The sequence below is a fragment of the Rhineura floridana genome, chromosome 16 (assembly GCF_030035675.1).
Source record: "Rhineura floridana isolate rRhiFlo1 chromosome 16, rRhiFlo1.hap2, whole genome shotgun sequence".
NCBI classification, from domain to species: domain Eukaryota; kingdom Metazoa; phylum Chordata; class Lepidosauria; order Squamata; family Rhineuridae; genus Rhineura; species Rhineura floridana.
The window spans coordinates 14222407-14249086 of record NC_084495.1 but is presented as its reverse complement, the minus strand read 5'-3'; the positions used below and the strand labels follow the sequence as shown (position 1 = coordinate 14249086).

The 26680-nt window shown below is 42.7% G+C and overlaps 1 protein-coding gene across 3 annotated transcripts in view; it reads right to left on the bottom strand.

Moving 5' to 3' along the window:
* Nucleotides 1-13463, bottom strand: part of TENM1 (teneurin transmembrane protein 1) — an 897331-nt gene extending 883868 nt beyond the window's left edge. For 2 of the 3 annotated variants that reach the window (XM_061598132.1, XM_061598131.1), the window contains exon 1: nucleotides 10978-11168. The gene's annotated coding sequence lies outside the window, so the exon portion shown is untranslated. Of the gene's footprint in view, nucleotides 1-10977; nucleotides 11169-13402 lie in introns of those variants that run through there. The other variant, XM_061598133.1, reaches the window with a different exon arrangement.
* Between the last annotated feature and the right edge of the window lie 13217 nt (nucleotides 13464-26680).

Sequence of the window (26680 nt, the reverse complement as noted above, 5' to 3'; positions counted from 1 at the left end):
TGTACAAGAGTGCACTTTAAGCATATGTATGCCAGGGATAGCCAACATCATTCCTTCCAAATGCTGTCAGACTCAACTCCTAACAGCCCCAGTCAGCATGGCCAGAGGACCTCTGGGTTGAAGGGGGTTGTAGTTCAGCATAATCCAGCTACCCCATTGTACGCATTTAACATGTTTTGATTATTTTTATATTTAAAAAACATTTGTGGGATGAGAGGACAATCAGGATCATAACCATGGTGATCCTGGAGATGGTGGTTAACCCTTTTCCCCAGGCTGCTATCCTGATGAAACTACTCCCTCCCCACAAGCAATTAGTAGCAGAGAAAAAAACACTTCTATTAACACCAATGAATCTCTTGAGGAGGGAAGCAATTTTCATTAAGGCCATGATGTGTATGGAAAGAGTTATCCCCCTTGCACTGGGATCCCAATCCTGCAGCTTCTGCTTAAATAATAAAAATCAGACACATCCAAAGTTTAACATATTGTCTAGTTTGGTCATAAAATAAAAAGGGTGGTATTCGATGCTAGTCCTACTCAAAGTAGTGCCATTGAAGTTAACAGATCTGATTCACTCAATTTACTTTATTAAAGACATTAAAGGATTGAACACAATTCAGTTAATAGATCCATTCATTTCAATGGATTTACTCTGAGTAGGAATGGGATCTGTGGGTTGGTGCCGGTTCAAAAGAATTCTGTTGACCTAACAGACCAGTATTGATCTGAGTTTGTTCTTTGTTCGCTAGCTGCTACTTTTACTGATCCACTTTTTCCCCTTGGAAAAAAATATTGACATTAATATCAATATTTTCAGAAAGAAAATATTGTTTTAGAAAATAACAGAGGAAAATTGCTACATAAAAAACCAATCCACCATGCTAGAGAATAAGTGAATTAATGGAAAATTTGGTACCAAATGTGAATTGGGTGGAATTCTAGCACATCCCTAACTCTTAGGACTTAGTTAACTGGTGCTCATTGGAACTGGTCAGGTAACTGCAGTTTTGCCCCCATCCTCCTCTCAACTGAGTTCTACAGGGAAACACTGACACTAAGGGTAAGGAAGCTGACAGACCATGCCACCCCCTGGGCTAGTTTTAAGTAAGAAGACAGAGAGGTAGGGGTCGATGGAAAGCAGACTAAAGCTGGTGGGGCAGTGCCCCATTTACCCTAATGGACCAGCCTCCCCTGACATTGAGCAAAGTGGGCAGGTATGCATTGCAAGAGATAGTAGTGGAGACATCCTGGTCTCACAATAATGACAGCCTCAAATATCCTAATCACAGGAAGCTGCTTCACACCTGGTCAGACTATTCAACTTTTTAAATGGATTAAACCTGGGATCTTCTGCATGCAAATTGTGATCTGCCACTGATCTTAGTTAAATTAAGAAAGGCAAGACTCTACCTATAGATTAAGGTGTACAGATAACTTAAGTCCCAGAAACTGAGGCCTTTGTGGATCAATTTTTAACTATTAATACACACACACACACACAATTGGATACCTGTTACGTTACAGCTTATTTGTATACCACTTTTTAGTCAAATGACCCTCAGAGCCATGAGAAGGCAAACCTACCTAATTCACATCTTCTGAAATAACACACAAACTGAAACACAGCCATCCTTTGACATTTGCACTTCTCCATATTTTGCAGTGCAGTTCTCAAGCCAAGCAATGTGTGCAAAAATGTATCTGCTAGGTTAAAGTGTGCACATGAAAGCATATATTAGTGAAAAACAACAGGCAAAAGTGCACCATATTAGGAAAAAATGCTTTGCAAAAATGTGTGTATGGAGCATAAATGCATACACAGATGCACATATTAGAAGAAATTTGTGCTAAAATGACAAGAATGTTCATGAGACCTTAAAAAAACACAGTAACAAGATGCAGACTGAACTTAAGAGTGGGAAAATGAAAAAACCCTGAAATGTATGGATTTGTCCATCCCTACTTTCTATGTATATGCGCACTGGTTTGGATGGGAAGCTAGGAACTGTGTGCATATCTTCAAGCAAGACAGTGAAAGAGTCACATGCCACATCATAAAGAGATTATCTGAACTGAGTAGAACCAGACCTAGATGGGTAGACCTGGCACTTGGTTAGTACACACTTCTCCCTCCTTCCCTCCCCCCTTTAGAAAGCTGCAGCTGCAAACCCTGATGAGCAACAGCAGCCTGCATTTGTCTTCCTTTTATTTGCTCCTCTTGTTCATCTCTCTCACATTTCCCTTTCCAGAGTCATTATACTTGGAGGCTGAGTGCTAAATAAGCATAATTTCTTCCAGGGCTCCTTCAGCCGGTTGCAAAATTGCACCAGACACTTCCCGAAAAAAGTGTTCCTCCCAGGTAGACATTCATAATGCTTCAATGTCATTTTCTGGCATTCCTGTGAAACGTGTGCTGGGGAGAAGGTGCTCTGTGCCACTTCCCATTCAGGGTCAACAAAACTTGCTTTCCTTTGGAAGCAGCTGCCAGGATATCTTAAGGGTCTCTGTGCTAGGTAGGGATGCTGCACACAGTACTGGTTCCCTAGACACAATAATATACTTGCAAGCAGGAGGAAACAAAATATGGGAGGTCCACACACTTCCTATTCACTCACCATAAGTATCTTCAGTTATCTGGAAAGCCACATGCGGGGCCAGGATGCAAAGGAGGAGGAGAGTGGACACTTATTTGGGCTCTACATAAGGCAGTAGTGTAGTGGCAAATTCAGGGGTGCTGGGTCCCTTCATGATAGTCATAGCCACACACCCCTCCTTTTTGCTGCATGGTTGAGAATGAGAACCTTCTTAATGCTTTCTCCCACAACAACAGATATCGCTATGAACCAATTGGCATTAAAGAGGAGAGTGTTAGCTACTGAGAAGAGTATTCTTAGTGGCTGACTCACCTCCTTTAACTCTGATTGGCTCCAATGAGCAGGAAAGGACAAGGAAGCATGTTAGAAGACTTTTCTCAGTGGCCAACACACTCCTCTTTCATGCCGATTGGCTTGTAGGATGCAGAGACATAGGGACCCTTCTCCCCAAAATATAAGGGGTCCAAGATCCCCCAAGACCCTGGATGACCGATTACAGGTAGGAACGTTGCCCTGCTTGCTAGTGTTTAAAGGCAAGGGCAGTGAAACTCTATAGCTTTCCAGACCTGCCGTCCTCTTGGATCTCTCCCAGCCACACCTATCGATAGGTTGCACCACTCATTGGTCCTGCTCCATGCCCTCTCAAGTGCTTTTCCTGGCTAGAATGTGTCCTTGAAGGTTGCCTCTTGCTTGCCTGCATGTAGAGGTGTGTGCTCTGAAAGCCCTGCCTTTTGCACAGCTGGAATATGGCCAACTGCACAAAAGCAAAAGTCAGATTGCTTGTTCAGCCCAGTTTTGCCTCTAGCCACACCCACTTTAGCCTCTGTCATGCAGTCCCCAGAAGCAGTGGACGTTGGTACATTTGGTCCCCTGGGGCTATATATATATAGCCTCCTGTTGTAGTATTTCACCAGCCTCCTAATTCACACACACTATTAGTGAGAGCTGTACTGAAGCCACCTGTCAGCAATCCTTGTCACTCCAAACCCTGCATCACCTGTGTGTACCTCACAGACACAGCTGCTTTTGAAAGCACAAGGACAGGCAGGACATATTACATCAAACAGAACATCACCTGCAGGTCCTGCAATATAATTTATATCATCAAATGCAAAAGACCAGGATGTCATATTCAATATGTAGGAAAAACTACAACTAACCTACGCACGCACTTCAGAAACCACAAATCAGCAAGCTTGACAAAAAAAGTGGAGCAACCAGTTGCAAAACATTACAATACCGAGGGCCACAGCCTGTTGGACTTTTCTATAACAACGATAGAGATGCCAACAGATCCAGCAGCACTGACTGAGAGGGAGAACTTTTGGATATACTCTCTGGACACATTGGCACCACATGGCCTTAACCTGGAGGACAGTACCAGCATCACTTAGCTTCTGCAAATGAAGCCCCTCTGAGCATCCCATCCTCAATTATCTATAACTGCCACCCTGGTAACAACATTTCTATGTCAGCAGCTGATGAAGGTGGAAAATGAAATGTTTTGGTCGAACAATAAAAACCTCTGTTTTGTTAATCACAATAGCTTATATATATACAGCTGGTATAGCACAGTGGGGAGGAGAGCCTGGCTGGGAGTCCAGAGTCTGCAAGTTCAAATCCCCACTCGTGTCTCCTGGGTGTCAAGGGCCAGCTAAAGATCACCCCCATAGTGAGTCGCTCTGGGGTTACATGCCCTGCCACTTGTGCAGCCGTGGGCAAACTGCATAGTCCCAAGGAGCCCAGTTGCCCCCCAGCTGGCAGTTGTGGACAAGGAAGGGGCTGGCTTGTGCAGCTGTGGCAAGCTGAGCAGGCCCTAGCCAGCTGGGGAGGCAATGGTAAACCCCCTCTGAATACTGCTTACCATGAAATCCCAATTCATAGGGTCACCTTTCATTTGAACTTAGAGAGACCCCGAGCATGTTACCTCCAGGATAAGAAGCAGCAGCATGTCTCTGAATACCAGCTACTGGACAGGAACAGCAGCAGGCAGCACCTTTTGCCCTCCTCCTCCTGAGCCTCCCAGCGGAATCTGGGTGGCCACCATGGGGAACAGGATACTGGATTAGATAGGCCAGGTATTGGGAACCTTTGGCCCTCCAGATGCTACTAAACTATAACACCCTGTAGCTCATCAACATCTGGAGGACTACAGATTCCCCAAACCCAAGATGGGCCTTTCGTCTGATTCTTATGTTCCTGCGGAGCATTTGGACCTCTGAACAAGTCCACATACTTTCAGTGTGTGAAGAGTTCACCCTGCATTTGCTCCTGTTTTTAAAGATGTTTCACTACTTATCACAAAGCTTTGGGGAGTCCAGCCCATACTTTACATTAACTTAGGGACATACGAAGCTACCTTTATACCTTGCCAGACCACTGGTACATCAAGCACATTATTGTCAGTGGCTTTCCAGGATTTCAGACACGGGTCTCTCCTAACCCCATTTGGAGATGCCAGGAATTGGGCAAATGGGACTTCGCAAGACACCTTTCACAAACAAGGCGGCCTATGTAAATGTTTTTTTAAAAACAAAATGGCATAGAGCCAATTTATTTCACCAGCTGTGCTTTGTGAATATTTCTTAGGCATTCCCACATGGTGAAAGATGTCAACTATGACATTAATATAAATATAAATGCAGAATGCCTTTATCATCATAATTGTACATGGCATTTCATTAGTCTGCCCAGAATTGCCCAGCCAAAACCTGGAGCTCCTAGCTCTGTACATGGTTGCTTCATGAAATGATGCAAAAATGGAAACTGACTGCCTTCAAATTGATCCCAACTTATGGTGACCCTATGAACAGGGTTTTCATGGTTAGCTGTATTCAGAGGTGGTTTACCACTGCCCTCCTCTGAGGCTGAGGGGCAGTGACTGGGCCAAGGTCACCCAGTGAGCTTCATGGCTCTGTGGGGGTTCGAACCCTGGTCTCCCAGCTCATAGCCCAAGACTCTAACCACTACTCCACACAGGCTCTCTAATGACTCAACAGAGCTATAAAATAGAGCAGTGGTTCCCAAACTTTATAAGTATGGGACCCCTTTTATAAGCTTAAGATTTTGTGACACCCCCTACATTAATTGTAATTTTAACCTCTGTTAATTGAAAAAAAATGCTGCATGGCAAAAATCATATCTCCAAATATCCCTTTCCATAGAAAGCACCCTGCAGACAGGGAGGTGTTGCTTTCTTTTCTTAATGCAAAGTCATCAAATTGTATCCCCCTCATGCACACATACATAGTCTGAAGATGTACAGGCCTGTCTTCCAACACCAGTGGGTGACAGTGTTGGACTAACATCCAGGTTCAAATCACCAGCCAGCCATGAAGCTCACTGGGTGACCTTGGGCCAGACATAGTCTCTCAGCCTGACACAGGGTTGGTGTAAGGATAAAATGGAAAGCAGTGGGACTGTGTGCATCACCTTGAGCAACTTGGAGGGAAGGTGGGATTAAATGCAATAATAATTAAATAAATAACTACATTTCAGCTGCTGTATGTGGACACCAGCCTCAGCCAACCTGCTGAGCTTTCTAACCACAACCATGAAGCAGCAATGCGTGTAGTGGGGATGCTAAAGGGCGACGACAAAAAGGTGGGTAGATTGAGGGGGGGTAGTGCTTTTAAGCCTTGGGATGATCATCAGAACTGAGGAGTTGGTTAGCGTGCGCTTGGGGAATGAGAGTGGAGCAGAAGACAGATCAATGCATGCACACACACACAAACACACCTGTCCCTCCTGCAAGCATCTGCAGGCATGCAGGCATTTGGGCAGGCGGGAGGGAGGACACCCAGAACTGCTGCAGCATCTTGGAGAGAGAGAGACTGGGGGGCAGAGTGTAGGTGGAAGAAAGGGGGGATGCTGGCACAAAGACTTAGGCTCTGAGATGGGGGGTGAACAAGTCCTGAGCTTCCTCACTGCTCCTTGGCTCCATCTAGGAGGCCTCGCAAGAAAGAACCATTTATAAAGGAGATGGCAGCGGATCAGGAGCCAAGAAAGGTAGGCAGGCTGGCTGCCAGGAAGGAAGAGAGAAAGCAGCCTTTCCTTTCTTCCCAGTTACTTCCGAGCTCTGGCAATTGTAAAACGCTGTATGATTTTTAATTGAATTTGTATTGCTTCTTTTATTTCTTATATATGATATTATGTGCCATCTCCCATCTTCGACTGCAAACATGCTGTGGACCACGTGAATAAAGCTCATGAGCAAGCGGTGGTCCACGGACCACAGTTTGGGACCCCCTGCTATAGGGGTCTGTCATCACTAATAGCAGCCTGCACTGTTTTAGATGAAAGAAAGGACCCTCTGAGACCAAATCAAATATAGTTTAGAAAGAACTTTAAGGTGTTTAATATGCCATGGCTTAAAGAAAAAAAAATTGAACCAGTTCTAATTGCCTACTCTTCAGGGAGATACCATCATTTCAGTTAATTGCATCAAAATGTCAATGAATACAAAGGAAATTGAACTTTCCCTCTAAGATTTCCCAGGGTCTGAATGCATTCTTTAAGTAAAAATAAAAAAGGAAGAAAAACGAATGCAATCACCTGTATAGTATAATGTGCAAGACATAATATTAATTATCCAAACCACTTAAGAGTTTTATGTGAACTGCTTAGAGGTTTTTTTCTGATTAAGCAGTATATGCATCCTTTTTAAACAAATAAAAACATATGCAATTGCTTCCAAACTATATTAAAATATCATTTTTCTGCTTCTACACCAATTTCGAGTGAATTGACATGATCAGCTGTGTTCAGGAATTATTACCAGAAAATGTAATATTCCCTTATTTATTATTATTTTCTTTGTTTCCCTGCCCCCTTCATATAAATGTGAACTACCACAAGGTAAAGTTAATATTCCACCACATAAAATACTCTGTTAACTGAGTAATAACTGAGGATACATAGGAAGCTGCCTTATACGGAGTCAGAAAATTGGCCCATCTAGCTCAGTATTGTCTACACTGACTGGCAGCAGTTCTCAGGATTTCAGATGGAGGATATTCCCTGCCCTACCTGGAAATATCATGGACTGAACCTGGGCCCTTCCACATGCAAAATGATGCCCTGCCAGTGAATACCAGTTTCTGGAAACCGCACAAGGTGAGGGCTTCCCACGGTTATTTGGTTGGCCACTGTGAGAACAGCATGCTGGACTGGATGGGCCATTAGTCTGGTTCAGCAGACTCTTTTTATACTTTTAGCTTCAGCTCTTCCCCCACGTTGGTTGAAAGGCTACGGGATATGGCTGAAGCCCCACTACCTCAGAGGCACACAAGATACGCTTCCAATGTGACAGCTATGCATTGGTGACAACTCCACTGATGCCACTGTTCTGCTGGTGAAACTACACTGTTAGAATGGCTAAAACACTGTGAAGCTGTGGATATCAGGGGCAGGACAGGGGTGTGGGACACACGCCGTATACAGACGTGGAAAACCTGTGGCCAGTGGATACAGGTGGCTCCGATGTCAATGGGTCAGCGAATTTAAACTTTCAACAGCTCCTTGAAAGTTCAGACTAAAACCCGGAGCAGATTCACTGACATCGAAGCCACCAGCCTCCACTACCTGTGGCCCTAATCAGATGTTTCTAGATTAGAATTAAAATAAAGAAGAGGTGGTTACTAATTAGGGATGCCAGAGAATTCAGACAAACAGAAATGAGTGCTGAAATTGCCAATTTTCACTTTTTCATCCAATGTGAGGAATGGAAATCAATCCAGCAAATACAGTTGATATTCGCTGTTGTTGCTTTCAGTCTGCAAATGACATATAATTGATTGCTTCCCCACACAGCCATGAAGCTCAGTGGGTGACCTTGGGCCAGCCACTGCCTCTCAGCCTCAGCGGAAGGCGATGGTAGACCCCTTCTGAATACCGCTTACCATGAAAACCCTATTCATAGGGTCACCATAAGTCGGAATTGCCTTGAAGGCAGTCCATTTCCATCCCCCCCCCATTTGCATTGCATTGAAATGGACGGGGTGAAATAATACAATGTTAACGTAATTTATGCAATTATATAAACAACTTGTTACATAATTTTGTCACAGTGGACAGCAAGACGAATCATTCCCAGAGTGCTCTGGGAAGAGGGACTGTTAAACCGCTCTGAGAACTGTAGCTATCCTAACATATCTCAGCACCCTTCACAAACTACAGTTTTCAGGATAATTTGAGGGAAGCCTTGACTGTTAAAGTGGTATGATACTGCTTTAAACATATGGTGCTGATAGGACCCATGTGTGCAGGGAGTGGGATTGTATTTTTTTAATTTGTTCACTTTATATCATGTCCTTCATCCCAAAGAAGCCCAGGGCAGCAAACATGTCAATAATGATATTTTTTTTAAAAGCATTCTAAGAAGAGTTAAAAAGCATTCTCTCTACCAGTGAGCTCAGGGTTGCCAGAAACTGTGTTTTTCAGCCATCAAATGCCTGGGTAAAGCAGGAATGTTTTTTCACTTCCTCCTAAAAGCCAGTTATGAAAAAGAGAGAAGCACATCACCGGGGACAGCATTCCTCAAAGAGGGAAGTTCCACTGAGAAGGCCCTGTCATGGTCCATGACAACTGGGCAGCCTCCAACTAGGCTTCACCTGCCAATCATAGGTCCTGAGACAGTTGATAAGACACTTTTTTTAGGTGTTTGGCATTCAGGGCTTTATACGCTAGTACTAACATCTTGAATTGAGCCACTGGCAGTCAGTGTGCTGCAATCATTGTTGGAATTGCAGCAGCAGGGATCATTCAGTTTGTAACTTAAGAGTTAATTCTGTTTGTGTTAAAGTCAACTAGCCAAAAGGCAGACAGGTAGAGATAGTGCTTAACAACCAGACCGAGTGGCATGATTGACTGTGTAGTTCTGAGGGGATTTTCCTCTGTGATTGGTTGTTTGTCTCCTTGATATATACAAGGCCTGAACTGAAAGGGCTAATCTCTGTTCTTATCTCCTCAAATTGTAGATTGATTTTGTCCAATTGACTTTTATTTTAGTGAAGTGTTATCAGGATTTTTTCTCTGGATGCTATCTGTGCTATTTAAGGGACTTTTGTTAACATTCAGGACTGGTGTCACATGGATCAACTGGGCTGCCCCATTTAGTGCCTAGCAGCCACATTCTACACTAACTGCAACCTCTGGACCATCTTCAAGGCATTGTATCCATGAACCCACCCAAAATCTCCATGACTTCATTTGAAACTGAACAGTCTGTGGATATTGTTTATGTCAGCCTCTTTTCCACTGCCTTCCAGATGTTTTGGACTACAACTCCCATAATCCATAAATATTTGTTGCATTGGCTGGGAGTAATGGGAGTTATAATCCAACAGATGGAAGGTATGAGGTTCAGGAAACTAATATATGCTCACTTGACCCAGCAATCTTCTTGAGGCTTCTGTTCACTGAAGCTTCCTCTGGACTGATTGTCTCACATGGTCCCTGTTATCCCGAGCAAGATTTGACACCAAACTTTCCCACCCAGCCTGGCCTCTTACAGAGTAACTGAGATAAAAGTATCCTGCTTGATTTGGATAACCACCCACACCTAAAGTTTCACAAGTAAGCCTTTTTAATCAGCCAGATACAATATTAACTATTTTACTCTGGTGCCCGTTTGAGAATGGTTTAATATTTTAATTAGCTATTTACACACAGTTAAAAATTACAGGCATAATTAAGGATAGCCAGATTAATTAAAAGCATTAGGCAGTATTAAATGTGAAAGAACAGATTTAAATTAAATCTTTAGAGTCTGCCCATCATCTCTTGGTGTTCAGTAACAAATGATCACAGAACAATCATATCTGAATCAGATATACCACCAGAGCAAGGCTTCAGTTAAACAAAGACCTTCTGGGTTGTTTTTAAAAGTCTTTACTATTATTGATTTAAAACTATTTGTCTCCATGTACATGCATGCATTTTTTCAGTCTTCTCTGGTCTTGAAATGAGAAGCAAACACACTGCAGGCCAGGTTAAAAAGCTTTTTAGGTTCAGTTTCTTCTGTTTACACTTTTTGGAAAGCCAATTCTTGAATTTAAACTTGAAAAATGAACTTGCTTCCCAAGATTCTCTTCTAAAAATAACCTTTAAAAATTGTGATCTCTCTGGATATGCAAATATTTTACTAAATATCTGTGTTTGTCACAGTCTAGGACATCCTTTCCCAACCAGTGTGCCTCCAGATGTTGTTGGACCACAATTCCCATCTTTCCTGGCCATTGGCAATGCTGGCTGAGGCTGATGGGAGTTGTAGTTCAACAATACCTGGAGCCACACTGGTTGGGAAAGGCTGGTCTAGGGGGTGCCTTCAAGGGCTAAAGACCCAGTTTCAGAAAATATAATCCTTCACCAAAGTACTCACCAATGAAAACAGGATTACAAATGCAGCACAGTCCAAACAAACCAAGGTCAATAACAGAGAATTAGTCTAGGACCAAATATGATCCAGAGAGAAGATTTGGCAACAACCCAAGATCAGCATCACAGCAAATTCAAGCAAGGTGCAAAACAACAAAGCAAAGATCTCCATTACTTTTATCTTGAAAGCTCAAGAAAGAGGCCTTGTATACTTTGGCATCCTAAACCACACCCTAACCACAGCTGCTAGCAGTGAAGGAACATGAAGGATTGTTTCTCATGAGTAGATCAATGACTCTGGTTCCATAGGTGCATACTGTACTAGGGTTGCCAGGTCCAGGGCCTGAGACTGATCCTGTATCTTTAGGAGAAGAGAAAGTCAGCCAAGTGCAGGTGTTCTCACAACACTGTAATGAGAAAAACCACAAGGTGGAATTCTCCCTTCCCCCTGCACAACTTTTAAAGATACAGAAGACCTCTTAGAGCAGCCTTTCCCAACCAGTGTGCCTCCAGATGCTGTTGGACCACAACTCCCATCTTTCCTGACCATTGGCAATGCTGGTTGAGGCTGATGGGAGTTGTGGTCAATCAACATCTGGAGGCACATTGGTTGGGAAAGGCTGTCTTAGAGGATGAGCCTGGCAACCAAGAGTTCTTCTGTATCTTTAAAAGTTGTGCAGGGGGAAGGGAGAATTCCACCTTGTGGTTTTTCCCATTATAGTGTTGCAAGAACACCTGCACTTGGCTGACTTTCTCTTCTCCTAAAGATACAGGATCAGTCTCAGGCCCTGGACCTGGCACCCTATTCTGTACTGTTGCTCTTTGTCTGGAACCAAAGTAAAAACCTACCCCCAGCAGAGTTTTTATTGTGCAATTTACAAATAAGTAGACCTACAGGGTAGATATTGTCACATATTCTCATCCATACAATGTCCCCAAATTTCAGCCAGTTACCACTCACAGTTTCCGTTCTGGAAACAAAACAAGCAAACAAAAAAGCACCCAGGGCATAAAATGTCCTGGTAATGTGTTAGGATGTATTTAGTACCCTAGCAATGTTAGCCAACTGGGGTAGTAAATACACCCCATTATTTTTTCATAGAACAAAGAGCCCTGGAGTCCAATGCACAGAAACATTCTACCTCCTCTGAAGAAATGTTTTCTGGCTCTGGACATTTAGGTATTGTCAAGCACACTTCTTCTGACACCACAGAGACAAATGTTATTTGGGGTCAAGATACCAGCCCACCATACACTGGAAATTGACATTGGATGACGTTGAATCATTATCACCACCACCATTAATTTCTTAATTAGTACTTCATACTGGTTCTATGGATGCACATCTCTGTGTCAGACTTTGGTTTCCTTATGTGGTAAGGTATCAGAACTGGAGCTTAGAGCATTTTGTTGGCTGTGATATAGGACTGATCCTGCCCATCCAATCTGGCTATTGGAGCCTCCTGGAGAAGAAGGGCTATCAAAGGCTTCAGCAACATTTCCTGGCTCTGATGTATTACTATGTATCCTCGGTCTCCCTGGCTAAACTCCTGTATCACAGCTCACCTCTCAGTTTGACACTGTGAAATACGAAAATTAAACAACATTGTGTAAAACAGTAGAATTTTGCAATTTCATTTTAGATGGCTCTCCTGAAGAGGTAACTTCTGCCAAGGGAACAGGCCTTCTTCCAACCTGTTATCTGCTGGCCTCAGAAGAGGAGGGTGCCCTCTCAATCTATAACCACCTTCACCAACCTGATACCTTCCAGACGTTTTGGACTACAACTCCCAACAGCCTCAGCTAGCATGGGCATGCTGACTGGGGTGGATAGGTAGTGTAGTCCAAAAACATCTGGAGGGCACCAGGTAGGTGAAGACTGATCTATAACAACATTCTTTGTAACATTTAAAGATGCATAGGCCCACAGTGTGAGGGTTAACAGCTCCTTTACCATCTTCCAAACAGGGATACACACAATTTATTTTCAGATCAATTCCTGGTTTTCGTTTTGTTTTGTTGCTTAAGATGGTCTAATCAATTGCTAATGCATTTTTAAACATGTTCATCATTATCGATTACATGCTGATTTATGCTTCTAGCATAATGTTTTTCCTAATTATGGAAATGTGTACAAAAATAAAAATAAAATACTCACTATAGTTTTAATTATACAGCCATGAAAGTAGCTATATACTATATACTATAGCCAACACAGATTTTTCGCATTCCACAATTTTAAATTGAAAATACCCCCATGCTACTCTGCTGCTTCCCACAAGCTCATTTCAAAACAAAACCTTACAAAATGTATAGTTCTAAACTCAGAAATGCTTGTTTAGCAACCCTCTACGTTTTCATGGCAATACACAAAACACTCAGAGAGAATCTAGAGCTCAAAATGTAAAACAAGAGAAAAAAATCCAGACCTCTGTTGGACGTTTTTCTTTCAGTGGTCTCATATGCCCCATACTCTGACCTTCATCCTCTGTAGTTTAAAAGTAAAAACAAAAAAATGCATGGCTGATTTTATTTAATTTAAGAAATTTAACATTGAAGTTATCATAGTGTCGGGCATGCTCAGTAAGGACTAAATGTCAGTGTTCTAAAAGCCAGACTAACAGCTGTTTGGCTTGGCTAATCAGGGGGGGCACACCCACTCCAGACCTTTATTTCACAGTAGACAGTCATAACTTTCCCCAAAAGAATCTTGGGAAGTATAGTTTTTGAAGGGTGCTGAGAGTTGTGAGGAGACTCCTATTCCCCTGACAGAGCTCCATTGGCCAGAGTAGTTTAACTCTTCTGGGGATTGTAGCTCTGTGAAGGGAATAGGGCATCTTCCAGCAATAATGATGTTGTTGACAATGTTTTCCTTTTGGAAAGGAAAGGAGCTTTCCCTCTGTCCAGTACCCACCCACCAAATCTCCCTTCCTCCCCCTTCTCCTCCCCACTCCAGCCCCCCCTCCCCTTCTCCTCCTCCCTTGTGGTCATTTTCACCTATCCTAAGCATGATTGCAGGGGGGTAAATCCCATTGAACTCAATAAGCATGCAAATGATCAATCCATTCTCAGCAAACTTGCACAGGATCCCATTTCTTACCTCTTGCATTAAAAAGCAGAGAAATTCACTGATAGGGAAAAAAACACCCTTGCAGTTTAAGAATGTACCTATGGAAATGGATTGCCTTCAAGTCGATCCCGACTTATGGTTACCCTATGAATAGGATTTTATGGTAAGCTGTATTCAGAGGGGGTTTACCATTGCCTCCTTCTGAGGCTGAGAGGCAGTGACTGGCCCAAGGTCACCCAGTGAGCTACATGGCTCTGTGGGGGTTCGAACCCTGGTCTCCCAGGTCATAGCCCAAGATTCTAACCACTACTCCACACAGGCTCTCTAATGACCCAACAGGGCTATAAAATAGAGCAGTGGTTCCCAAACTTTAGTATGGGACCCCTTTATAAGCTTAAAAGATTTTGTGACACCCCCTACATTAATTGTAATTTTAACCTCTGTTAATTGAAAAAAAATGCTGCATGGCAAAAATCATATCTCTAAATATCCCTTTCCATAGAAAGCACCCTGCAGACAGGGAGGTGTTGCTTTCTTTTCTTAATGCAAAGTCATCAAATTGTATCCCCCTCACGCACACATACATAGTCTGTGATGTGGCTGCAAAAAAGGCAAATGCTATATTAAGCTGCTTTAACAGAAGATTAGTTTCCAAATTGCCTGAAGTATTAGTTCCCCTCTATTCAACACTGGTTAGGCCTCATCTTGAGTACTGCATCCAGTATGCTTTATCTCTGTCAATTATAGTCTCTGGAGTTGGGTTGGCTGATGAAGTGAGTTTATAACAGCCCACAGGGGAGACAGAAAAGGGTAGAGAATCTTCTTACTCATTTCTCAGACCTCTTTCTGAAGTGAAGGGTCAAATCTGTAAAGAAATTTGGATGTTAAAATGTAGGGGCAGGGCATTCCAGGCATGGGGTTGCCAACCCTACTTGGATATGGATATCTTTGCAGAGGATCCCTAGTCAAGCTTTACCAACAACACAATCCAAACCATATCTACTGAGAAGTAAGTCCTACTGAGTTCTATGGAACTTAGTCCCTTAGTAAGTGTTATTTTGTGTTATTTTTATTGTATTTTTAATGTTCACCGCCCAGAGAGCTGTTGCTAGTCGGGCGGTATATAAGCTTAATAAAATAAATAAATAAAATAAGTGTGTTTAGAATTGCAGCTCTTCGGGGGCATCCCTCTTTACTGCTGAGTGTTCCCATCTAACATCTCCACAACACTAGGCTCTTTTCTTCCTACAGTGGCCTTCTGGTGACTGGCCTGGCCTGAGAGCACATAAACCCTTCTTGCCAGAAGCGCGTTGGCTATATTAAATGTTCCCCACCCAGGCTCCAACTTTTAGCTAAGATTTCTCTTAATTTCCAATCAGATAAATGTTTTTGTATGACTTGTATGCCCCAAGCAACTGTGGATGATGCTTAATATATCATGCTTAATGACATCACTGAGACCCGCCCTGTGATGTCACTCAGACCCACCCCATGATGTCACTTGGACACACCCCATGACATCTCTCTGGCATGCCCCATGACATCACTCAGGCCCGCCCCCAAAATCTCAGGCTTTGGGATGCTTCTGAACTGGCAACCCTATCAAGAAGAGACCCCGGCCCTACTCTGTGTGACAACCTTTCATGTATTTGAAGAGTGCTATCATATCTTCCCTTAGTCTGCTCTTCTCCAGGCTAAACATGCCCAGTTCTTTCAGTCTCTCCTCATAGGACTTTGTTTCCTGTCTCCTGATTATCCTCGTTACCCTCCTCTGAACCCATTCTAGTTTGCTGTATCTTTCTTAAAGTGTGGTGTCAAGAACTGGACGCAGTACTCAAGATGAAGCCTAACCAGTGCTGAATAAAGGAGAACTAGTACTTCACTCACTTTATTAATGCAGCCTAAAATAGCATTTGCTTTTTTTGCAGCCACATCACACTGTTGGCTCATATTCAGTTTGTGATCAACAACAATCCCAAGATCCTTCTTGCATGTAGTATTGCTGAGCCAAGTATCCCCCATCTTAATAACTGCATTTGGTTTCTTTTTCCTAGGTGTAGAACTTTGCACTTATCCCTGTTAAATTTCATTCTGCTGGTTTTAGCCAAATGCTCAAGCCTATTAAGATCCCTTTGAATTTTGTTTCTGTCTTCCAGGGAATTAGGTATTCCTCCCAATTTTGCATCATCCACACGTTTGATAAGCATTCCCTGCCCCTCCTCATCCAAGTCATTAATAAAAATGTTGAAGGGCACTGGGTCCAAGACCAAGCCCTATAGTAGCCAGCTAGTTACCCCCCCCAGGTTGAGAAGAAACCATTGATTAGCACTCTGAATATGATTGTGTAGCCAACTGTGGATCCACCCAATAGCTGTTCCATCCAGTCCACATTCAGCTAGCTTGCTAATCAGAGTATCATGTGGCATTTTGTCAAAAGCTTTGCTAAAGTTGAAATATATTGTGTCCACAGCATTCCCACAGTCTATCAGGGAGGTTTGTTGTTGTTGTTATGTGCCTTCAAGTCGATTATAACTTATGGTGACCCTATGAATCAGTGACCTCCAAGAGCATCTGTCATGAACCACCCTGTCCAGATCCTGTAAGTTCAGGTCTGTGGCTTCCTTTATGGAATCAATCCATCTCTTGTTTGGCCTTCCTCTTTTTCTACTCCCTTCTGTTTTTCCAAGCATTATTATCTTTTCTAATGACTCATGTCTTCTCATTATGTGTCCAAAGTATGATAACCTCAGTTTCATCATTTTAGCTTCTAGTGATAGTTCTGGTTTAATTTGTTCTGACACCCAATTATTTGTCTGTTTTGCAGACCATGGTATCCGCAAAGCTCTCCTCCAACACCACATTTCAAATGAGTTGATTTTTCTCAGGGGGGGAGGGCAGAGAGGTGCCGGGGCTGAAGCGGCCCAGAGATCACCAAGGTTGCCTGGCCCAGAAGGCGCTGGCGTCGAGGCTGGGCGGGGCGGCTTCGGGGGGGAAACGGAGGCAGGCGCTCTGCACAGTGCACATGCTTATTGCTTAGGAGGAGGCGCTCTCTTCCTTTATTTTTATTTTTGTTCTTTTTCTGGTCCTCCCCTCTCTCCTGCTGCCTCTCGGTCCTATATAAGGCCTCGTAAAGTAGAAAGGCAATTGCTGCCTACACTCACCCTGCTTGTATGGCCATAAATATTAGGGGACACCCACTGCAGTAGCCAGCCAACACATAAAGTTGCAGTGCCTTATGGATAACTTTGTGGCTGATCCCCAGTCAAGTCTTAGCAACAGCACAATGCTGACAGGCAGTTGCCAACTGCTTGCCTAGAATGCCCTCCCTTGTCCTTAACATGGCTGCAACCATATCTACTCAGAAGTAAGTCCTATTGAGTTCTATGGGGCTTAGTTCCTTAATAAGCATGTTGCCTTCAGGGGCATCCATCTGTGCTCCCATCTAACATCTCTGCAACACTGAGCTGCATTCTTCCAATAATGGCCTGGCCTGAGGGCACGTAAACCCTTCTTGCCAGAAGCAAGTAAGCTAGATTAAATGTTCCCTAAAGTCGTTGAACTGTGACCTGGCAGACCAGGGTTGGAATCCCCACACAGCCATGAAGCTCACTGGGTGACCTTGGGCCAGTCACTGCCTCTCAGACTCAGAGGAAGGCAATAGTAAACCACCTCTGTCTGAATACTGCTTACCATGAAGACCCTATCTGGGATCAACTTGAAGGCAGTCCATTTCCATTTTGCATCACCCTAAGCTTGTGAGAAAGAATGACTTTGTCACTTCAGATGGACCTAGGAACACCCTATTTTAGGTAAGATTTCTATTTTAATCTCCAGAGAATTTTTTTTGAATGGTATGCTCCAAGCAACTGTGGTTGATACAATGTATCATGTTTAATGATGTCACTAGGGCCCGCCCCCTGACATCACTAGGGCCCACCCCCTGATGTCACTAGGGCCCGCCCCGTGACATCACTAGGGCCCGCCCCATGATGTCACTAGGGCCCGCCCCATTTTCTCAGGTTTTTGAATGGTTCCGACCTGGCAACCCTATGCCTGAGGTTTCTCCCCATAGTCTACAAAGATTAAAACCCCAGGGGCCTTCCTGTGTTTAAAGTGAGATATAAAAGTCATTGAATTAACTAAATAGTAAATATCTATAGGAATAAAGTAAGTTTGCTTTCAAGATCTGAACATTTCCTCACAATTAAGCTAAAATGTGCCAAGGGAGTCTGCTAAAATATGAATTAGCCCATTAAAATGATTCAGGCTGAAAAATGTGAATGAGGCTTTGCAGCTGCAAAAATACATTTGAAAGCCCAGGATTTTGACTTCCCAAAATGCAGAGGGTTGCGAGAAAGGATGATTTGAAGGGGGAGGGAGACAGCTGTGGTGTATTATTGGAAAGGAAAAAGTGACTGATGATGAAAAATTGAGGGACAGATGGCTCTGTATGCATGTTTTTTTAAGGAAAAAAAGAGATATTGCATGAAGATCATCAGCTCAACAATCTTGTGTATTTCAGACTTGTGAAATGGCAAAGTTCATTAGCTATTTACATTTCTTTACAAAAATATTCCAAGGCGTTTTCTTAGATCTGGAACAAATTTCTGAACACGTGTAAGTCAGAGGTGGAGAACCTATGGACCTCCAGATATACCTGGACTGCAGCTCCCATAATGCATTGTTCATGATGGCTGGGACTGGTGGGAGTTGAAGTCCAACAATATCTGGAGGGCCACAGATTCCCCACACATGCTTTAAGTGCCTCAGAAGTAGGGTTGCCAGGTCCATGTCCTGAGACTGATCCTGTATCTTTAGGAGAAGAGAAGGTCAGCCAAGTGCAGGTGTTCTTGCAACCCTGTAATGGGAAAAACCACAAGGTGGAATTCTCCCTCCCCCCCACAAATTTTAAAGATACAGAAGACCTCTTGGAGGCTGGGCCTGGCAACCAAGAGGTCTTCTGTATCTTTAAAAGTTGTGGAGGAGGAAGGGAGACTTCCACCTTGTGGAAGAACACCCGCACTTGGCTGACTTTCTCTTCTCCTAAAGATACAGGATCAGTCTCAGGCCAAGAACCTGGCAACCCTACTCAGAAGACATCTTGAACTGGGGATTCAAACAATCAGGCTTTAAATAAAAAGCAATGACAAGCAACAGCAATAAAGGAGGATCTCTCCCTTCCCCCTGTCAACCCAATTTAGATGCCTACATGGTTGTGTTTGAGCTTTAAAAACAACATCGGTCATGGTTATACCCTGTCCCATCTACTTTGACCCTTATTTAGCAACAACAACCAAAACCATGCTTGTACAGGAGTGATCTCAGGAACAGTGACTGGCAAACAAACTATATTTGTGAAGAGCAGCTTTTAAAAGAGGTTTATTTATGTTGAAGCAGAACCAAAATCCCTCAGTATTATTTTTATAAGGTTTTACTCTGTCTCACCTCTGCCCACTCTCCAGAAAAAACAAGCTATTTCCTGTCTTCTGGAGTCTCTTGCCAAATGGGCATGCTCCCACCTCTTTGCCTCTGCTATTTTTAGCAAAGCACTCCTTTCATCTCTCCCCACTCTATTTTAAAGTAGGGCATTATGTAAGAGATATATTTGTGTGCCATATACCGTACTGCATTGCTTAGTGCAAGGATTCCTAAACTAGTCCAGTGATTTGTGAGCTTCCTTTAGGTGGTCCATGGATGTGTGGTTGAAGAGAAGAAACTGTACATCCATCACATTAAATATTTTAATTTTATTTATTGTTTCTTGCATTTTATATGGTATTTTATTGTGTTACAGTTTGAACTCTATTCAGGAGTGTAGTCATCCGGGGGGGGGGTCTTAGACCCCTTACTTTCTTGGGAGCCAGGTACCAGCACAGTCCCTTTGTCTGCAGAGCCCTATGAGCCAAGTAGCATGAAAGGGGAATGTGTTAGCCACTGAAAAGAGTCTTATAACTTGCTTCCTTGTTTCCTGCTGACTGGAGCCAATTTTGTGATATCTATTAGTTCCTACTTCAAGTAGTGGAGAGTTAGAATTCTATGGCCACATAAGAATCCTGATGACAGCATCCCATCTACATCATCAAGCAGTTTGGAAGCAGCAGGAATAAACATGTAGACACCACATTTAGCAATCCAAGCAATATCTCTGACACTGAGAAAGGACAGTCAAATGATGACAGTGACAGAGAAATAGAAAACAGTACTCAAGCCTGGCCAGATAATTCTACAATTTTAGAAGGATGTATAATCTTAGAAGAGGGGCATCACTATGACTATTATGAAGGGGCCCTACACTTCTTAATTTGCCACTACGCTGCTGATTCTGTGGAATTCAACTTGTAATACAATAAAAAGGCAATACATAAGACATAAAAGAAGCAATAAAAATACAATTAAAAACCATACAGCATCTAGCACAGTGCATTACAAGTGCTTCAACAGGCAAAAAAAACCCCATTAAGTGGTCCACCAAGATCCTCAGAGATTTTCAAGCAGGCCGTGGGAAAAAAAAGAGTTTGGGAAGCACTGGCTTAGTGTATAACTGAAGTTCTGTCCCCTACCCTAATTTAATAAATGTGGTGCGTCAGCACTCAACTCGAGATCTTGGAGTGGGTGTGAATTCCTAGATACTAAACTCCCTTAGATGTATGCCCAGGGCAGCATGCAGTCAACCTACATAAGAGCCTCCCTCCTTATAAAAGTGTTTAACAACATGTGAAATGTGAAGGTGAGAGGGAGAATGGAAAAATGGGCAACTGAACTTTTCATTTTTTCCTCTGGGACTTCACATCTCTAATCATGTGTCGAGTACACACACACAAATATGAGTTCTCAGAGACATGTGTAACATGTATATCTTCAAGTTTTCAAAGCAGTTCATATACATTTATTATTATTATTATTATTATTATTATTATTATTACCCGCCTTTTCTCCCAGTAGAAGCCCAGGGCGGCAATGTGTTGTAATCCCTTCCACCATATTTTTAAGATAGAGCAAAATGATCATTCCCATATATTACTAATAAAACTCCCATACAAAGAACACCTTCTTGCCTATAGTACAGCCCCAGGTTTCCCAAACTGTGGTCTGCGAGCTTCATTCAAGTGATCTGTGGCGTTTCTATGAATGAAACTTACAAACTGAATTTTATGGAATTCAAATTGTAATTGTAATACAATAAAAATACAGTATTTATTTATTTATTTATTAAATTTATTAGTCGCCCATGATTAGTATTAGAAATCAAAGCAGCAATAAAAATATGGTTACAGATATCTAGCACCGCATATTACAACTGATGCAGCAGGCAGAAAAATCATGAAGTGGTCTGCTAATACCTTCCGCAATTTTCAAGTGGTCCATGGGAGAAAAAATTTGGGAACCACTGGGCTAGTCCATGTATCAAGACCAGCCATCGAGGTATTGATATTTACTGAGGCTCATTTGACAGTACAGCAGGAAGAGCCACCTCAGTGGTGGCACCCATATTTCACAACTCCCTCTCCTCTGAGATACAGTGTGGTGTAATGGTTAAGGTAATTGGACTATGACCTGGGAGACCAGTGCTTGAATCCTCATGCAGCCATGAAGCTCACTGGGTGACCTTGGGTCTGTCACCGCCTCGCAGCCTAACCTACCTCACAGGGTTGTTTTGAGGATCAAATGGGGAGGGGAGAACCATGTATGCCACCTTGAGCTCTATGGAGTAAAGGTGGGACGTAAATGTAAGAAATAAATGAATAAATAAACCAGCACCAATTCTTTTAACCATTTGGTGCCAGGTGAAGAGCTATTTATTTGCTTAGGCTTTTGCTGGAGTTTAAGCTCAGATTGGAAGGTATGCATAATTATTTGGTGGCAATTGTTTCTGTCTTTGATTATGCTGTTTTCTTACGTGCATAATTCTCACCTTTTAAAAAATATTTTACCTCCTCTGGAATTGTAATCTGTAGTGAAGAGTGGAATAGAGGTTATTAAATAAACAAACATAACAGTTCAGCTTTATATTGAGCTCATCTTTCAAAGTATCATCCATTTGTGTGATGCAAAAACCTACCCCTGGTGCAGTTTACACATAAGCAGACCTACGTTGTCACAAATTGTCATCTGTACAATGTCCCCAAGTTTCAGCCAGTTGTCACTTACCATTCTCTTTCTGGAAACAAACAAACAAAAACCACCATGAGCATAAAGCATCCCAGAAATGCATTGGAGTATATTTACTACTGTAACCAATATTAGCAGATTGGGGCAGTAAGAACACCCCATTGTTTTTTCATAGAAAAATGGTCAGGGGCAGGTCAACAAAGAGCTACATCCTATCCCCTCTGAATACACATTTTTCGGCTCTGGGTATTGTTAAGCACTCTTATGACACTACTGACACAAATGTTACCTGGGGTCAAGAGGTCAGCCCACCATACATTACACCCCCAAAACATTAATGTATTCCCCCTTGACATTGGATGAAGGTTTTAACTGGGTCTACAATAGGGGTGAAAAGCTCAGTCGATTTCAGTTCTGTCAGTCTCTAATTTTTCCAATCTTAAGTTCAGTTCTCCACATTTCTGCAGAAATTTGTGATTTTTTAAAAGAAAAATCCTCATAAAAAATCTTCAGCACTGTAGTGCTAATTTCTCCTAATAAACACATTTTTCTATGCACCTTTGACTAATGTACACATTTTTGAAAGCAAAAAATAAATAAATAAAGCCATTTTAAGAATATTTCCCAGTTTTGTAAACATTCTTGGGGTGAACTGCACTGCAAAATTCGGATAAGTGCGAATTTCGAAGAATGGCTGCATTTTGGTTCTCCTATTGTTTCAGAAAATGCAAATTTGATAAATTCGGCTTTAAATGTGAACTAAAATAAATTTCTCCCCCATCCCTAGTCTACGAAGGCAGGCGTAGCAACCAAGCCCCTCTACTTCAAGCGGTTTGCACTGGGTAACAAAATGCACACAAGAAAAACTGCGAGATACTGAGCCACAGAGTTTTCCCAGTTAAACAAGCCAATGAATACCTAAGCTATTAAGGATGCTTCAGAAGGATAAATCGCAGGATGGTTATTATTATGACTGATAAGTACAACAGAAAAACAGCAGTAACAGATGACCTTTCCAATTTCGTCAAGTGGGTGCTCAAGATAAGCAAACTACACACTACACACAAACATATATAATGACAGGATTTGTTTCAGAGGAAAAGCCGACCTGGAACATTGCAAGCATGAATGAAGGAGCATGGAGGACCATTTCTGCTCCAAATTTCTCTGTATCCCTGTGGGATTCCAGATTCTTTTTGAGAGGAAACAGGTGAAAGTTGGGGGGGGCACCCTTTGGGTAGAAAAAGATAACCATCAGGGTTAAGCATTCTTTTTAATACCACCTCTTCTGTTCCTCCCCTCAAAATTATAGCCTCTTCAAAAGGCTGCTTTCATTTTTAAAAAAAGTTTCAGAGATTCTCTGTGTTTCTTCTTCTGAGCAACAAGTCAGTGCCCTGAGCACTGCAATGTGTCAAGATAAGAGAGAAAGAGTAATTCAACTTTGAATAGCCATGTTCAGAGACCGGCATATAGCCAACAAGACTGATCACATGGACACCATCTCTGAGATGATTAGAGATTTTGGACATTGCTGTGTTACCACTAGGGATAGGTGAATCTGTCAGTTTTGGTTTCACTCACTTTCTCATTTTTACAATCTTAAGTTCAGCTCTCCACATTCCCACACCAGCTGCAAATTATTTTTAAATTCATAGAATCATTGAATAGTGGAGTTGGAAGGGGCCTATAAGGCCATCAAGTCCACCCCCTGCTCAATGCAGGAATCCATATCAAAGCATTCCTGACAGATGGCTATCCAGCTGCCTCTTGAATGCCTCCAGTGCCAGAGAGCCCACTACTTCTCTAGGTCATTGGTTCCATGGTTGTATGGCTCTAACAGTTAGGAAGTTTTTCCTGATGTTCAGTTGAAATCTGGCTTCCTGCAACTTGAGCCCATTATTCTGTGTCCTGCACACTGGGATGATAGAGAAGAGATCCCGGCCCTCCTCTGTGTGACAACCTTTCATGTAGTTTGGCAGAATTTGTTCTTCACAAATCCATGTTGGCTCCTAGTAATCATTGTTTTCAAGGTGCTTATAGAATCACTGCTTTATAATCTGCTCCAGAGTTTTTCCAGGGATTGATGTTAGGCTGTCTGCACCTTTTAGTGCAAATTTCTGCTAATATAAACATTTTTGTATGCCATTTCCCCTAATATACTCCTTTTTTGAAAAGCAATTTACTGAAACACAATGCATTTGTGTAGGCTATGTTCCCTAATACTTTTATGCACACTATACTTTAGTATATGCATTTTTGGACACATTACTTAGCAGAGAATGGCATTGCAACATTTGGAGAAGAGTCACTTTTGAAGGATTCAGGCATGTGTTTCAGTTTGCGCATCATTTTTGAATGTGTGAATCAGGTAGGTTCCTCTTTCAGTTCAAACTGAATTAAGCTTCTCCCCCATCCTAGCAGCCATTGTATTTTGATTCATGCCAATGTAGGTTCAGCATATAAGCTATGAGAACAGCAGAAGAGGCAAAAAGAGAAGGAGGAAATGCTAGAAAGGAAAAAAAAGGCAGCAGTTGGCTGCATGTAGTTGCTGGCATGAGAGACAAGGATTTGCTGAAGTATTTGACACCCCATTGCATGTATACATTTCATTCTCAGAGTGGCTTCTAATTCAGGCAGGCACAATATCAACTGAAATCCCACACAATAATGAAACAAAAAGCAACCCAACCAGATAAGATGAAAAATAGAAATCTAAATGGAAGGGATCCTTGTAACTGATAGCCCAAGCCAAGACAGGGGTGGGCTGTGGGCCAGTGGAGGCTGGTCTATTAGGGCAAATGGGTCAGCCCCCACCTGCCTATCTTTTCACTTGCAACCAATCCTGGGAGTGGCACTGGAGGTCTGACTTCTCCTTCTTAGTCTCAGTGTTATAGAACTCGGTAGAGAGGAGGATGTCTACAAAAAACATTTTGTATGTTTTTAATTACTTTGAACGTGGAACTTGGAAGCTAAGCAGGGTCAGGCCTGGTTAATACTTGGATGGGAGACTGCCTGGGAATACCAGGTGCTGTAGGCTTAGAGGAAGGCAATGGGAAATCACCTCTGAATACCTCTTACCAGGAAAACCCTATGAATATATCCAAAAGAGTTTCACAGGGTTGCCATAAGTCGCAATCGACTTGAAGGCATATAACAACAATAGAAAGGAGGATGGTGGGGAGAACCTAGAAATAGTTGGCTTGCCTGTAATTGGCCTTGGCTCCACTTACTGTTTGGCCTCCCTGCCTTCTGCCTTATCAGTCACCAGTGCTGTGGGCTGAAGTCCAAAGGGAGGCAGGAGCCAGGAACCAGAAGCCATTGAACAGGCCAAAAACCAAGACGAAAGAGCAAGGCGGAACCAAGGAATAAAACAGGAGGCAGACCAGAGGAAAGAGCAAAAAACTGGGACTGAAGAATAACCAAAGATCCAGGAATACACAAGGAAAGATACAGGGACACAGGAAGACCATGTAACTTGACCAACTAGAACAGGAATGTTGTGGTAGGAAGGACGAGTCCACGGCCTGAAGGTTCTTCACCGAGAACCTGACCACTTGCAGTTCACTGGTTCGCCAGATGGTACAGCTGCACACAAATCCTGCAGCTACTATACATAAGTGGAACAGAAGACTACAGCCCTTGTGACAAGTTTTCTCTCTTCTTTTCCTCTGAAAGCCATGGGACTTATCTGAAAGAGTCAACGGCCTCTATCCAACATTCTATTCTGCTAGCTCAAGGGCGCTTGCACTTGTGGACAGGTGAATGTTAATGTTGCACAACAGAGGAATCTGTCAGAGTCACGCAAGCAGAAACTAGTTGTGCAGCAGATTGCACAATCTATTGTGAAACAGAGCTACCAGCAACCTGCTTAAGCATTCCCTTGCACAACAAGGGATCTTCTGGTGCTTTATGTCTGGGCAGACCTGGGGGGATGCCCGTTGTGGCCTTGCTTACACATTTTGGATGAACACAAGTACAGCAGGGCCCAGATGTGAGGGTGAGGTGCTAAGGCTCATTAAGCAAGGAAGGGAGTATTTCCTCCTTATCCTTGGCTGGGGAGTCACAGGCTACAGCTGGTCACATGCCCAGGGTTGGCGGGGATGCCCCCCTGCAGAGTTTGAGTTTGGATGATTTGGTCTGCAGGTTATCCAAAAATTTGTTCTATTTAAATAAATGTAACATTAGTCCAATCTCTGTGTCCCGAGTCTTTCAAGTGTGGGGCAGCTTTCCAACGTTAGCATCTTTGTTGCTTTGCAGTATGTGCCAAAGCTTACACTTTACCAGTATACAATGGAAATTAAGGGTAGTATTCCATGCTTGCAGACCCATCAAAGTTAACATGACTAATTTAGCCTCATTCATTTTAATGGGTTTACTCTGAGAAGGATTTAGTTGAAAACAACCCTAAGATGACTTTTGAACATTTACCAAAAGGTTACTTGCTTGGCAATGAGATTTACTAGCAAAAACTCAGTATTTCCTGATGTTTTCCCAGTGGCTTGTCTACTAAATGTTATGAATTACTAGT